Source organism: Dendrobates tinctorius, unplaced genomic scaffold (assembly GCF_039654945.1).
Source record: "Dendrobates tinctorius isolate UK_male_01 unplaced genomic scaffold, ASM3965494v1 ptg000125l, whole genome shotgun sequence".
In the NCBI taxonomy this organism is placed as follows: domain Eukaryota; kingdom Metazoa; phylum Chordata; class Amphibia; order Anura; family Dendrobatidae; genus Dendrobates; species Dendrobates tinctorius.
This window is the reverse complement of record NW_027361793.1, coordinates 26,885,912-26,900,180: the sequence shown is the minus strand read 5'-3', so window position 1 is coordinate 26,900,180 and position 14,269 is coordinate 26,885,912.

The window sequence follows — 14,269 nt, the reverse complement described above, 5'->3', positions numbered from 1 at the left end:
TGTATTCAATCTGTCAGTAAAATAACGATCTATCTTGGCCTTTGCTGCTTGGTAGTTACAGGTGTGACAAGCTGCAGTAATGTGTTTGGCTTTGGATAGCTACATTTCTGCACACCCACCTGCTACAAGGCCTGCAGCCCCTTCCCCTCAGTACTTCCCCAGTCTTAATTCAAGCATTCAATTCCTACCACATCCCTCATGCAATGATATGTCGTTTCATTTTTGAAACATTGTCCCCCTCTTGTGGCCTTCCAACTTTGAAATTTACTGTTCAATTTTGAATTAATTCATATATGAATTAAATGGAAAAGCAACGATTTATCTGGCGAGTTATTTGAATGTTCGGCCTACGTCCACCTGTCTGACAGACGGTATTCTTGTGGCTTGTAGCAGCAGCAGCAGCAGCAGCTAGGTGCGCTGCTTGCCTGCAGTAAATAGGATGTGTTCCATCCATGGAACACTGTGATAGGAATCATGCCATTCATAGAACACAATGCTTGGATGTGTTCTATTCCTGGAACAATGGGGCCATGTGTCGCAATGGGACCACGTGTCACAATGGGCAGCCCACAGTCTGTAGCAGCTGCGCAGTAGTAGTCAGCTTCAGTCTGCTGAGGGAGCCTCAGCAGACAGGTGGGCGATGCTCGCCAGGGAGATGGAAAAATAGCTTGCTCACTTCACTCCACGCATCATTTCAGTATCTGCAGTTCCTCTGAGAATGGTGCACTCACTCTCTTAAGCGGTTTCCAAAGACAGATTGAATTGAAATTGGGATACACAAGTAGTGTTTTCAAAGCATGATTTGAATGCTTTTTTCAAATGTCGTTGCTCTGTAATTAGTTTTTCTTGGTCCAAGTTGCACATTTCCAATTCCTTAGCCTTGATTTAACTTGACCAACTCTTCTACTACTACTACTACTGCTCTTATTCACCTCTATATGGGAGGCATTGCACTGTATTCAATCTGTCAGTAAAATAACGATCTATCTTGGCCTTTGCTGCTTGGTAGGTACAGGTGTGACAAGCTGCAGTAATGTGTTTGGCTTTGGATAGCTACATTTCTGCACACCCACCTGCTACAAGGCCTGCAGCCCCTTCCCCTCAGTACTTCCCCAGTCTTAATTCAAGCATTCAATTCCTACCACATCCCTCATGCAATGATATGTCGTTTCGTTTTTGAAACATTGTCCCCCTCTTGTGGCCTTCCAACTTTGAAATTTACTGTTCAATTTTGAATTAATTCATATATGAATTAAATGGAAAAGCAACGATTTATCTGGCGAGTTATTTGAATGTTCGGCCTACGTCCAACTGTCTGACAGACGGTATTCTAGTGGCTTGTAGCAGCAGCAGCAGCTAGGTGCGCTGCTTGCCTGCAGTAAATAGGATGTGTTCCATCCATGGAACACTGTGATAGGAATCATGCCATTCATAGAACACAATGCTTGGATGTGTTCTATTCCTGGAACAATGGGACCACGTGTCAGAATGGGACCACGTGTCACAATGGGCAGCCCACAGTCTGTAGCAGCTGCGCAGTAGTAGTCAGCTTCAGTCTGCTGAGGGAGCCTCAGCAGACTGGTGGGCGATGCTCGCCAGGGAGATGGAAAAATAGCTTGCTCACTTCACTCCACGCATCATTTCAGTATCTGCAGTTCCTCTGAGAATGGTGCACTCACTCTCTTAAGCGGTTTCCAAAGACAGATTGAATTGAAATTGGGATACACAAGTAGTGTTTTCAAAGCATGATTTGAATGCTTTTTTCAAATGTCGTTGCTCTGTAATTAGTTTTTCTTGGTCCAAGTTGCACATTTACAATTCCTTAGCCTTGATTTAACTTGACCAACTCTTCTACTACTACTACTACTACTCTTATTCACCTCTATATGGGAGGCATTGCACTGTATTCAATCTGTCAGTAAAATAACGATCTATCTTGGCCTTTGCTGCTTGGTAGGTACAGGTGTGACAAGCTGCAGTAATGTGTTTGGCTTTGGATAGCTACATTTCTGCACACCCACCTGCTACAAGGCCTGCAGCCCCTTCCCCTCAGTACTTCCCCAGTCTTAATTCAAGCATTCAATTCCTACCACATCCCTAATGCAATGATATGTCGTTTCGTTTTTGAAACATTGTCCCCCTCTTGTGGCCTTCCAACTTTGAAATTTACTGTTCAATTTTGAATTAATTCATATATGAATTAAATGGAAAAGCAACGATTTATCTGGCGAGTTATTTGAATGTTCGGCCTACGTCCAACTGTCTGACAGACGGTATTCTAGTGGCTTGTAGCAGCAGCAGCAGCTAGGTGCGCTGCTTGCCTGCAGTAAATAGGATGTGTTCCATCCATGGAACACTGTGATAGGAATCATGCCATTCATAGAACACAATGCTTGGATGTGTTCTATTCCTGGAACAATGGGACCACGTGTCACAATGGGACCACGTGTCACAATGGGCAGCCCACAGTCTGTAGCAGCTGCGCAGTAGTAGTCAGCTTCAGTCTGCTGAGGGAGCCTCAGCAGACTGGTGGGCGATGCTCGCCAGGGAGATGGAAAAATAGCTTGCTCACTTCACTCCACGCATCATTTCAGTATCTGCAGTTCCTCTGAGAATGGTGCACTCACTCTCTTAAGCGGTTTCCAAAGACAGATTGAATTGAAATTGGGATACACAAGTAGTGTTTTCAAAGCATGATTTGAATGCTTTTTTCAAATGTCGTTGCTCTGTAATTAGTTTTTCTTGGTCCAAGTTGCACATTTCCAATTCCATAGCCTTGATTTAACTTGACCAACTCTTCTACTACTACTACTACTACTCTTATTCACCTCTATATGGGAGGCATTGCACTGTATTCAATCTGTCAGTAAAATAACGATCTATCTTGGCCTTTGCTGCTTGGTAGGTACAGGTGTGACAAGCTGCAGTAATGTGTTTGGCTTTGGATAGCTACATTTCTGCACACCCACCTGCTACAAGGCCTGCAGCCCCTTCCCCTCAGTACTTTCCCAGTCTTAATTCAAGCATTCAATTCCTACCACATCCCTCATGCAATGATATGTCGTTTCGTTTTTGAAACATTGTCCCCCTCTTGTGGCCTTCCAACTTTGAAATTTACTGTTCAATTTTGAATTAAGTCATATATGAATTAAATGGAAAAGCAACGATTTATCTGGCGAGTTATTTGAATGTTCGGCCTACGTCCAACTGTCTGACAGACGGTATTCTAGTGGCTTGTAGCAGCAGCAGCAGCAGCAGCTAGATGCGCTGCTTGCCTGCAGTAAATAGAATGTGTTCCATCCATGGAGCACTGTGATAGGAATCATGCCATTCATAGAACACAATGCTTGGATGTGTTCTATTCCTGGAACAATGGGACCACGTGTCACAATGGGACCACGTGTCACAATGGGCAGCCCACAGTCTGTAGCAGCTGCGCAGTAGTAGTCAGCTTCAGTCTGCTGAGGGAGCCTCAGCAGACTGGTGGGCGATGCTCGCCAGGGAGATGGAAAAATAGCTTGCTCACTTCACTCCACGTATCATTTCAGTATCTGCAGTTCCTCTGAGAATGGTGCACTCACTCTCTTAAGCGGTTTCCAAAGACAGATTGAATTGAAATTGGGATACACAAGTAGTGTTTTCAAAGCATGATTTGAATGCTTTTTTCAAATGTCGTTGCTCTGTAATTAGTTTTTCTTGGTCCAAGTTGCACATTTCCAATTCCTTAGCCTTGATTTAACTTGACCAACTCTTCTACTACTACTACTGCTACTACTACTACTCTTATTCACCTCTATATGGGAGGCATTGCACTGTATTCAATCTGTCAGTAAAATAACGATCTATCTTGGCCTTTGCTGCTTGGTAGGTACAGGTGTGACAAGCTGCAGTAATGTGTTTGGCTTTGGATAGCTACATTTCTGCACACCCACCTGCTACAAGGCCTGCAGCCCCTTCCCCTCATTACTTCCCCAGTCTTAATTCAAGCATTCAATTCCTACCACATCCCTCATGCAATGATATGTCGTTTCATTTTTGAAACATTGTCCCCCTCTTGTGGCCTTCCAACTTTGAAATTTACTGTTCAATTTTGAATTAATTCATATATGAATTAAATGGAAAAGCAACGATTTACCTGGCGATTTATTTGAATGTTCGGCCTACGTCCACCTGTCTGACAGACGGTATTCTAGAGGCTTGTAGCAGCAGCAGCAGCTAGGTGCGCTGCTTGCCTGCAGTAAATAGGATGTGTTCCATCCATGGAACACTGTGATAGGAATCATGCCATTCATAGAACACAATGCTTGGATGTGTTCTATTCCTGGAACAATGGGACCACGTGTCACAATGGGACCACGTGTCACAATGGGCAGCCCACAGTCTGTAGCAGCTGCACAGTAGTAGTCAGCTTCAGTCTGCTGAGGGAGCCTCAGCAGACAGGTGGGCGATGCTCGCCAGGGAGATGGAAAAATAGCTTGCTCACTTCACTCCACGCATCATTTCAGTATCTGCAGTTCCTCTGAGAATGGTGCACTCACTCTCTTAAGCGGTTTCCAAAGACAGATTGAAATGAAATTGGGATACACAAGTAGTGTTTTCAAAGCATGATTTGAATGCTTTTTTCAAATGTCGTTGCTCTGTAATTAGTTTTTCTTGGTCCAAGTTGCACATTTCCAATTCCTTAGCCTTGATTTAACTTGACCAACTCTTCTTCTACTACTACTACTACTACTACTCTTATTCACCTCTATATGGGAGGCATTGCACTGTATTCAATCTGTCAGTAAAATAACGATCTATCTTGGCCTTTGCTGCTTGGTAGGTACAGGTGTGACAAGCTGCAGTAATGTGTTTGGCTTTGGATAGCTACATTTCTGCACACCCACCTGCTACAAGGCCTGCAGCCCCTTCCCCTCAGTAATTCCCCAGTCTTAATTCAAGCATTCAATATTTACTGCAGGAAAGCAGCGCACCTAGCTGCTGCTGCTGCTGCTGCTGCTACAAGCCACTAGAATACCGTCTGTCAGACAGGTGGACGTAGGCCGAACATTCAAATAACTCGCCAGATAAATCGTTGCTTTTCCATTTAATTCATATATGAATTAATTTAAAATTGAACAGTAAATTTCAAAGTTGGAAGGCCACAAGAGGGGGACAATGTTTCAAAAATGAAACGACATATCATTGCATGAGGGATGTGGTAGGAATTGAATGCTTGAATTAAGACTGGGGAAGTACTGAGGGGAAGGGGCTGCAGGCCTTGTAGCAGGTGGGTGTGCAGAAATGTAGCTATCCAAAGCCAAACACATTACTGCAGCTTGTCACACCTGTACCTACCAAGCAGCAAAGGCCAAGACAGATCGTTATTTTACTGACAGATTGAATACAGTGCAATGCCTCCCATATAGAGGTGAATAAGAGTAGTAGTAGTAGTAGTAGTAGAAGAGTTGGTCAAGTTAAATCAAGGCTAAGGAATTGGAAATGTGCAACTTGGACCAAGAAAAACTAATTACAGAGCAACGACATTTGAAAAAAGCATTCAAATCTTACTTTGAAAACACTACTTGTGTATCCCAATTTCAATTCAATCTGTCTTTGGAAACCGCTTAAGAGAGTGAGTGCACCATTCTCAGAGGAACTGCAGATACTGAAATGCTGCGTGGAGTGATGTGAGCAAGCTATTTTTCAATCTCCCTGGCGAGCATCGCCCACCTGTCTGCTGAGGCTCCCTCAGCAGACTGAAGCTGACTACTACTGCGCAGCTGCTACAGACTGTGGGCTGCCCATTGTGACACGTGTTCCCATTGTGACACGTGGTCCCATTGTTCCAGGAATAGAACACATCCAAGCATTGTGTTCTATGAATGGCATGATTCCTATCACAGTGTTCCATGGATGGAACACATCCTATTTACTGCAGGCAAGCAGCGCACCTAGCTGCTGCTGCTGCTGCTACAAGCCACTAGAATACCGTCTGTCAGACAGGTGGACGTAGGCCGAACATTCAAATAACTCGCCAGATAAATCGTTGCTTTTCCATTTAATTCATATATGAATTAATTCAAAATTGAACAGTAAATTTCAAAGTTGGAAGGCCACAAGAGGGGGACAATGTTTCAAAAATGAAACGACATATCATTGCATGAGGGATGTGGTAGGAATTGAATGCTTGAATTAAGACTGGGGAAATACTGAGGGGAAGGGGCTGCAGGCCTTGTAGCAGGTGGGTGTGCAGAAATGTAGCTATCCAAAGCCAAACACATTACTGCAGCTTGTCACACCTGTACCTACCAAGCAGCAAAGGCCAAGATAGATCGTTATTTTACTGACAGATTGAATACAGTGCAATGCCTCCCATATAGAGGTGAATAAGAGTAGTAGTAGTAGTAGTAGTAGTAGTAGAAGAGTTGGTCAAGTTAAATCAAGGCTAAGGAATTGGAAATGTGCAACTTGGACCAAGAAAAACTAATTACAGAGCAACGACATGTGAAAAAAGCATTCAAATCATGCTTTGAAAACACTACTTGTGTATCCCGATTTCAATTCAATCTGTCTTTGGAAACCGCTTAAGAGAGTGAGTGCACCATTCTCAGAGGAACTGCAGATACTGAAATGATGCGTGGAGTGAAGTGAGCAAGCTATTTTTCCATCTCCCTGGCGAGCATCGCCCACCTGTCTGCTGAGGCTCCCTCAGCAGACTGAAGCTGACTACTACTGCGCAGCTGCTACAGACTGTGGGCTGCCCATTGTGACACGTGGTCCGATTGTGACACGTGGTCCCATTGTTCCAGGAATAGAACACATCCAAGCATTGTGTTCTATGAATGGCATGATTCCTATCACAGTGTTCCATGGATGGAACACATCCTATTTACTGCAGGCAAGCAGCGCACCTAGCTGCTGCTGCTGTTGCTGCTGCTACAAGCCACTAGAATACCGTCTGTCAGACAGGTGGACGTAGGCCGAACATTCAAATAACTCGCCAGATAAATCGTTGCTTTTCCATTTAATTCATATATGAATTAATTCAAAATTGAACAGTAAATTTCAAAGTTGGAAGGCCACAAGAGGGGGACAATGTTTCAAAAATGAAACGACATATCATTGCATGAGGGATGTGGTAGGAATTGAATGCTTGAATTAAGACTGGGGAAGTACTGAGGGGAAGGGGCTGCAGGCCCCTTTAGCAGGTGGGTGTGCAGAAATGTAGCTATCCAAAGCCAAACACATTACCGCAGCTTGTCACACCTGTATCTACCAAGCAGCAAAGGCCAAGATAGATCGTTATTTTACTGACAAATTGAATACAGTGCAATGCCTCCCATATAGAGGTGAATAAGAGTAGTAGTAGTAGTAGTAGTAGAAGAGTTGGTCAAGTTAAATCAAGGCTAAGGAATTGGAAATGTGCAACTTGGACCAAGAAAAACTAATTACAGAGCAACGACATTTGAAAAAAGCTTTCAAGTCATTCTTTGAAAACACTACTTGTGTATCCCGATTTCAATTCAATCTGTCTTTGGAAACCGCTTAAGAGAGTGAGTGCACCATTCTCAGAGGAACTGCAGATACTGAAATGATGCGTGGAGTGAAGTGAGCAAGCTATTTTTCCATCTCCCTGGCGAGCATCGCCCACCTGTCTGCTGAGGCTCCCTCAGCAGACTGAAGCTGACTACTACTGCGCAGCTGCTACAGACTGTGGGCTGCCCATTGTGACACGTGGTCCCATTGTGACACGTGGTCCCATTGTTCCAGGAATAGAACACATCCAAGCATTGTGTTCTATGAATGGCATGATTCCTATCACAGTGTTCCATGGATGGAACACATCCTATTTACTGCAGGCAAGCAGCGCACCTAGCTGCTGCTGCTGCTGCTGCTACAAGCCACTAGAATACCGTCTGTCAGACAGGTGGACGTAGGGCGAACATTCAAATAACTCGCCAGATAAATCGTTGCTTTTCCATTTAATTCTTATATGAATTAATTCAAAATTGAACAGGAAATTTCAAAGTTGGAAGGCCACAAGAGGGGGACAATGTTTCAAAAATGAAACGACATATCATTGCATGAGGGATGTGGTAGGAATTGAATGCTTGAATTAAGACTGGGGAAGTATTGAGGGGATGGGGCTGCAGGCCTTGTAGCAGGTGGGTGTGCAGAAATGTAGCTATTCAAAGCCAAACACACTACTGCAGCTTGTCACACCTTTACCTACCAAGCAGCAAAGGCCAAGATAGATCGTTATTTTACTGACAGATTGAATACAGTGCAATGCCTCCCATATAGAGGTGAATAAGAGTAGTAGTAGTAGTAGAAGATTTGATCAAGTTAAATCAAGGCTAAGGAATTGGAAATGTGCAACTTGGACCAAGAAAAACTAATTACAGAGCAACGACATTTGAAAAAAGCATTCAAATCATGCTTTGAAAACACTATTTGTGTATCCCGATTTCAATTCAATCTGTCTTTGGAAACCGCTTAAGAGAGTGAGTGCACCATTCTCAGAGGAACTGCAGATACTGAAATGATGCGTGGAGTGAAGTGAGCAAGCTCTTTTTCCATCTCCCTGGCGAGCATCGCCCACCTGTCTGCTGAGGCTCCCTCAGCAGACTGAAGCTGACTACTACTGTGCAGCTGCTACAGACTGTGGGCTGCCCATTGTGACACGTGGTCCCATTGTGACACGTGGTCCCATTGTTCCAGGAATAGAACACATCCAAGCATTGTGTTCTATGAATGGCATGATTCCTATCACAGTGTTCCATGGATGGAACACATCCTATTTACTGCAGGCAAGCAGCGCACCTAGCTGCTGCTGCTGCTACAAGCCACTAGAATACCGTCTGTCAGACAGGTGGACGTAGGCCGAACATTCAAATAACTCACCAGATAAATCGTTGCTTTTCCATTTAATTCATATATGAATTAATTCAAAATTGAACAGTAAATTTCAAAGTTGGAAGGCCACAAGAGGGGGACAATGTTTCAAAAATGAAACGACATATCATTGCATGAGGGATGTGGTAGGAATTGAATGCTTGAATTAAGACTGGGGAAGTACTGAGGGGAAGGGGCTGCAGGCTTTGTAGCAGGTGGGTGTGCAGAAATATAGCTATCCAAAGCCAAACACATTACTGCAGCTTGTCACACCTGTACCTACCAAGCAGCAAAGGCCAAGATAGATCGTTATTTTACTGACAGATTGAATACAGTGCAATGCCTCCCATATAGAGGTGAATAAGAGTAGTAGTAGAAGAGTTGGTCAAGTTAAATCAAGGCTAAGGAATTGGAAATGTGCAACTTGGACCAAGAAAAACTAATTACAGAGCAACGACATTTGAAAAAAGCATTCAAATCATGCTTTGAAAACACTACTTGTGTATCCCGATTTCAATTCAATCTGTCTTTGGAAACCGCTTAAGAGAGTGAGTGCACCATTCTCAGAGGAACTGACGATACTGAAATGATGCGTGGAGTGAAGTGAGCAAGCTATTTTTCCATCTCCCTGGCGAGCATCGCCCACCTGTCTGCTGAGGCTCCCTCAGCAGAATGAAGCTGACTACTACTGCGCAGCTGCTACAGACTGTGGGCTGCCCATTGTGACACGTGGTCCCATTGTGACACGTGGTCCCATTGTTCCAGGAATAGAACACATCCAAGCATTGTGTTCTATGAATGGCATGATTCCTATCACAGTGTTCCATGGATGGAACACATCCTATTTACTGCAGGAAAGCAGCGCACCTAGCTGCTGCTGCTGCTACAAGCCACTAGAATACCGTCTGTCAGACAGGTGGACGTAGGCCGAACATTCAAATAACTCGCCAGATAAATCGTTGCTTTTCCATTTAATTCATATATGAATTAATTCAAAATTGAACAGGAAATTTCAAAGTTGGAAGGCCACAAGAGGGGGACAATGTTTCAAAAATGAAACGACATATCATTGCATGAGGGATGTGGTAGGAAATGAATGCTTGAATTAAGACTGGGGAAGTACTGAGGGGAAGGGGCTGCAGGCCTTGTAGCAGGTGGGTGTGCAGAAATGTAGCTATCCAAAGCCAAACACATTACTGCAGCTTGTCACACCTGTACCTACCAAGCAGCAAAGGCCAAGATAGATCGTTATTTTACTGACAGATTGAATACAGTGCAATGCCTCCCATATAGAGGTGAATAAGAGTAGTAGTAGTAGTAGTAGTAGTATTAGTAGTAGAAGAGTTGGTCAAGTTAAATCAAGGCTAAGGAATTGGAAATGTGCAACTTGCACCAAGAAAAATTAATTACAGAGCAACGACATTTGAAAAAAGCATTCAAATCATGCTTTGAAAACACTACTTGTGTATCCCAATTTCATATCAATCTGTCTTTGTAAACCGCTTAAGAGAGTGAGTGCACCATTCTCAGAGGAACTGCAGATACTGAAATGATGTGTGGAGTGAAGTGAGCAAGCTATTTTTCCATGTCCCTGGCGAGCATCGCCCACCTGTCTGCTGAGGCTCCCTCAGCAGACTGAAGCTGACTACTACTGTGCAGCTGCTACAGACTGTGGGCTGCCCATTGTGACACGTGGTCCCATTGTTCCAGGAATAGAACACATCCAAGCATTGTGTTCTATGAATGGCATGATTCCTATCACAGTGTTCCATTGATGGAACACATCCTATTTACTGCAGGCAAGCAGTGCACCTAGCTGCTGCTGCTGCAGCTGCTGCTGCTACAAGCCACTAGAATACCGTCTGTCAGACAGGTGGACGTAGGCCAAACATTCAAATAACTCGCCAGATAAATCGTTGCTTTTCCATTTAATTCATATATGAATTAATTCAAAATTGAACAGTAAATTTCAAAGTTGGAAGGCCACAAGAGGGGGACAATGTTTCAAAAATGAAACGACATATCATTGCATGAGGGATGTGGTAGGAATTGAATGCTTGAATTAAGACTGGGGAAGTACTGAGGGGAAGGGGCTGCAGGCCTTGTAGCAGGTGGGTGTGCAGAAATGTAGCTATCCAAAGCCAAACACATTACTGCAGCTTGTCACACCTGTACCTACCAAGCAGCAAAGGCCAAGATAGATCGTTATTTTACTGACAGATTGAATACAGTGCAATGCCTCCCATATAGAGGTGAATAAGAGTAGTAGTAGAAGTAGTAGTAGTAGTAGTAGAAGAGTTGGTCAAGTTAAATCAAGGCTAAGGAATTGGAAATGTGCAACTTGGACCAAGAAAAACTAATTACAGAGCAACGACATTTGAAAAAAGCATTCAAATCATGCTTTGAAAACACTACTTGTGTATCCCAATTTCAATTCAATCTGTCTTTGGAAACCGCTTAAGAGAGTGAGTGCACCATTCTCAGAGGAACTGCAGATACTGAAATGATGCGTGGAGTGAAGTGAGCAAGCTATTTTTCCATCTTCCTGGCGAGCATCGCCCACCTGTCTGCTGAGGCTCCCTCAGCAGACTGAAGCTGACTACAACTGCGCAGCTGCTACAGACTGTGGGCTGCCCATTGTGACACGTGGTCCCATTGTGACACGTGGTCCCATTGTTCCAAGAATAGAACACATCCAAGCATTGTGTTCTATGAATGGCATGATTCCTATCATAGTGTTCCATTGATGGAACACATCCTATTTACTGCAGGCAAGCAGCGCACCTAACTGCTGCTGCTGCTGCTGCTACAAGCCACTAGAATACCGTCTGTCAGACAGGTGGACGTAGGCCGAACATTCAAATAACTCGCCAGATAAATCGTTGCTTTTCCATTTAATTCATATATGAATTAATTCAAAATTGAACAGTAAATTTCAAAGTTGGAAGGCCACAAAAGGGGGACAATGTTTCAAAAATGAAACGACATATCATTGCATTAGGGATGTGGTAGGAATTGAATGCTTGAATTAAGACTGGGGAAGTACTGAGGGGAAGGGGCTGCAGGCCTTGTAGCAGGTGGGTGTGCAGAAATGTAGCTATCCAAAGCCAAACACATTACTGCAGCTTGTCACACCTGTACCTACCAAGCAGCAAAGGCCAAGATAGATCGTTATTTTACTGGCAGATTGAATACAGTGCAATGCCTCCCATATAGAGGTGAATAAGAGTAATAGTAGTAGTAGTAGTAGTAGAAGAGTTGGTCAAGTTAAATCAAGGCTAAGGAATTGGAAATGTGCAACTTGGACCAAGAAAAACTAATTACAGAGCAACGACATTTGAAAAAAGCATTCAAATCATACTTTGAAAACACTACTTGTGTATCCCAATTTCAATTCAATCTGTCTTTGGAAACCGCTTAAGAGAGTGAGTGCACCATTCTCAGAGGAACTGCAGATACTGAAATGATGCGTGGAGTGAAGTGAGCAAGCTATTTTTCCATCTCCCTGGCGAGCATCACCCACCTGTCTGCTGAGGCTCCCTCAGCAGACTGAAGCTGACTAGTACTGCGCAGCTTCTGCAGACTGTGGGCTGCCCATTGTGACACGTGGTCCCATTGTGACACGTGGTCCCATTGTTCCAGGAATAGAACACATCCAAGCATTGTGTTCTATGAATGGCATAATTCCTATCACAGTGTTCCATGGATGGAACTCATCCTATTTACTGCAGGCAAGCAGCGCACCTAGCTGCTGCTGCTGCTGCTATAAGCCACTAGAATACCGTCTGTCAGACAGGTGGACGTAGGCCGAACATTCAAATAACTCGCCAGATAAATCGTTGCTTTTCCATTTAATTCATATATGAATTAATTCAAAATTGAACAGTAAATTTCAAAGTTGGAAGGCCACAAGAGGGGGACAATGTTTCAAAAATGAAACGACATATCATTGCATGAGGGATGTGGTAGGAATTGAATGCTTGAATTAAGACTGGGGAAGTACTGAGGGGAAGGGGCTGGAGGCCTTGTAGCAGGTGGGTGTGCAGAAATGTAGCTATCCAAAGCCAAACACATTACTGCAGCTTGTCACACCTGTACCTACCAAGCAGCAAAGGCCAAGATAGATCGTTATTTTACTGACAGATTGAATACAGTGCAATGCCTCCCATATAGAGGTGAATAAGAGTAGTAGTAGTAGTAGTAGTAGAAGAGTTGGTCACGTTAAATCAAGGCTAAGGAATTGGAAATGTGCAACTTGGACCAAGAAAAACTAATTACAGAGCAACGACATTTGAAAAAAGCATTCAAATCGTGCTTTGAAAACACTACTTGTCTATCCCGATTTCAATTCAATCTGTCTTTGGAAACCGCTTAAGAGAGTGAGTGCACCATTCTCAGAGGAACTGCAGATACTGAAATGATGCGTGGAGTGAAGTGAGCAAGCTATTTTTCCATCTCCCTGGCGAGCATCGCCCACCTGTCTGCTGAGGCTCCCTCAGCAGACTGAAGCTGACTACTACTGCGCAGCTGCTACAGAATGTGGGCTGCCCATTGTGACACGTGGTCCCATTGTGACACGTGGTCCCATTGTTCCAGGAATAGAACACATCCAAGCATTGTGTTCTATGAATGGCATGATTCCTATCACAGTGTTCCATTGATGGAACACATCCTATTTACTACAGGCAAGCAGCGCACCTAGCTGCTGCTGCTGCTGCTGCTACAAGCCACTAGAATACCGTCTGTCAGACAGGTGGACGTAGGCCGAACATTCAAATAACTCGCCAGATAAATCGTTGCTTTTCCATTTAATTCATATATGAATTAATTCAAAATTGAACAGTAAATTTCAAAGTTGGAAGGCCACAAGAGGGGGACAATGTTTCAAAAATGAAACGACATATCATTGCATGAGGGATGTGGTAGGAATTGAATGCTTGAATTAAGACTGGGGAAGTACTGAGGGGAAGGGGCTGCAGGCCTTGTAGCAGGTGGGTGTGCAGAAATGTAGCTATCCAAAGCCAAACACATTACTGCAGCTTGTCACACCTGTACCTACCAAGCAGCAAAGGCCAAGATAGATCGTTATTTTACTGACAGATTGAATACAGTGCAATGCCTTCCATATAGAGGTTAATAAGAGTAGGAGTAGTAGTAGTAGTAGAAGAGTTGGTCAAGTTAAATCAAGGCTAAGGAATTGGAAATGTGCAACTTGGACCAAGAAAAACTAATTACAGAGCAACGACATTTGAAAAAAGCATTCAAATCATGCTTTGAAAACACTACTTGTCTATCCCAATTTCAATTCAATCTGTCTTTGGAAACCGCTTAAGAGAGTGAGTGCACCATTCTCAGAGGAACTGCAGATACTGAAATGATGCGTGGAGTGAAG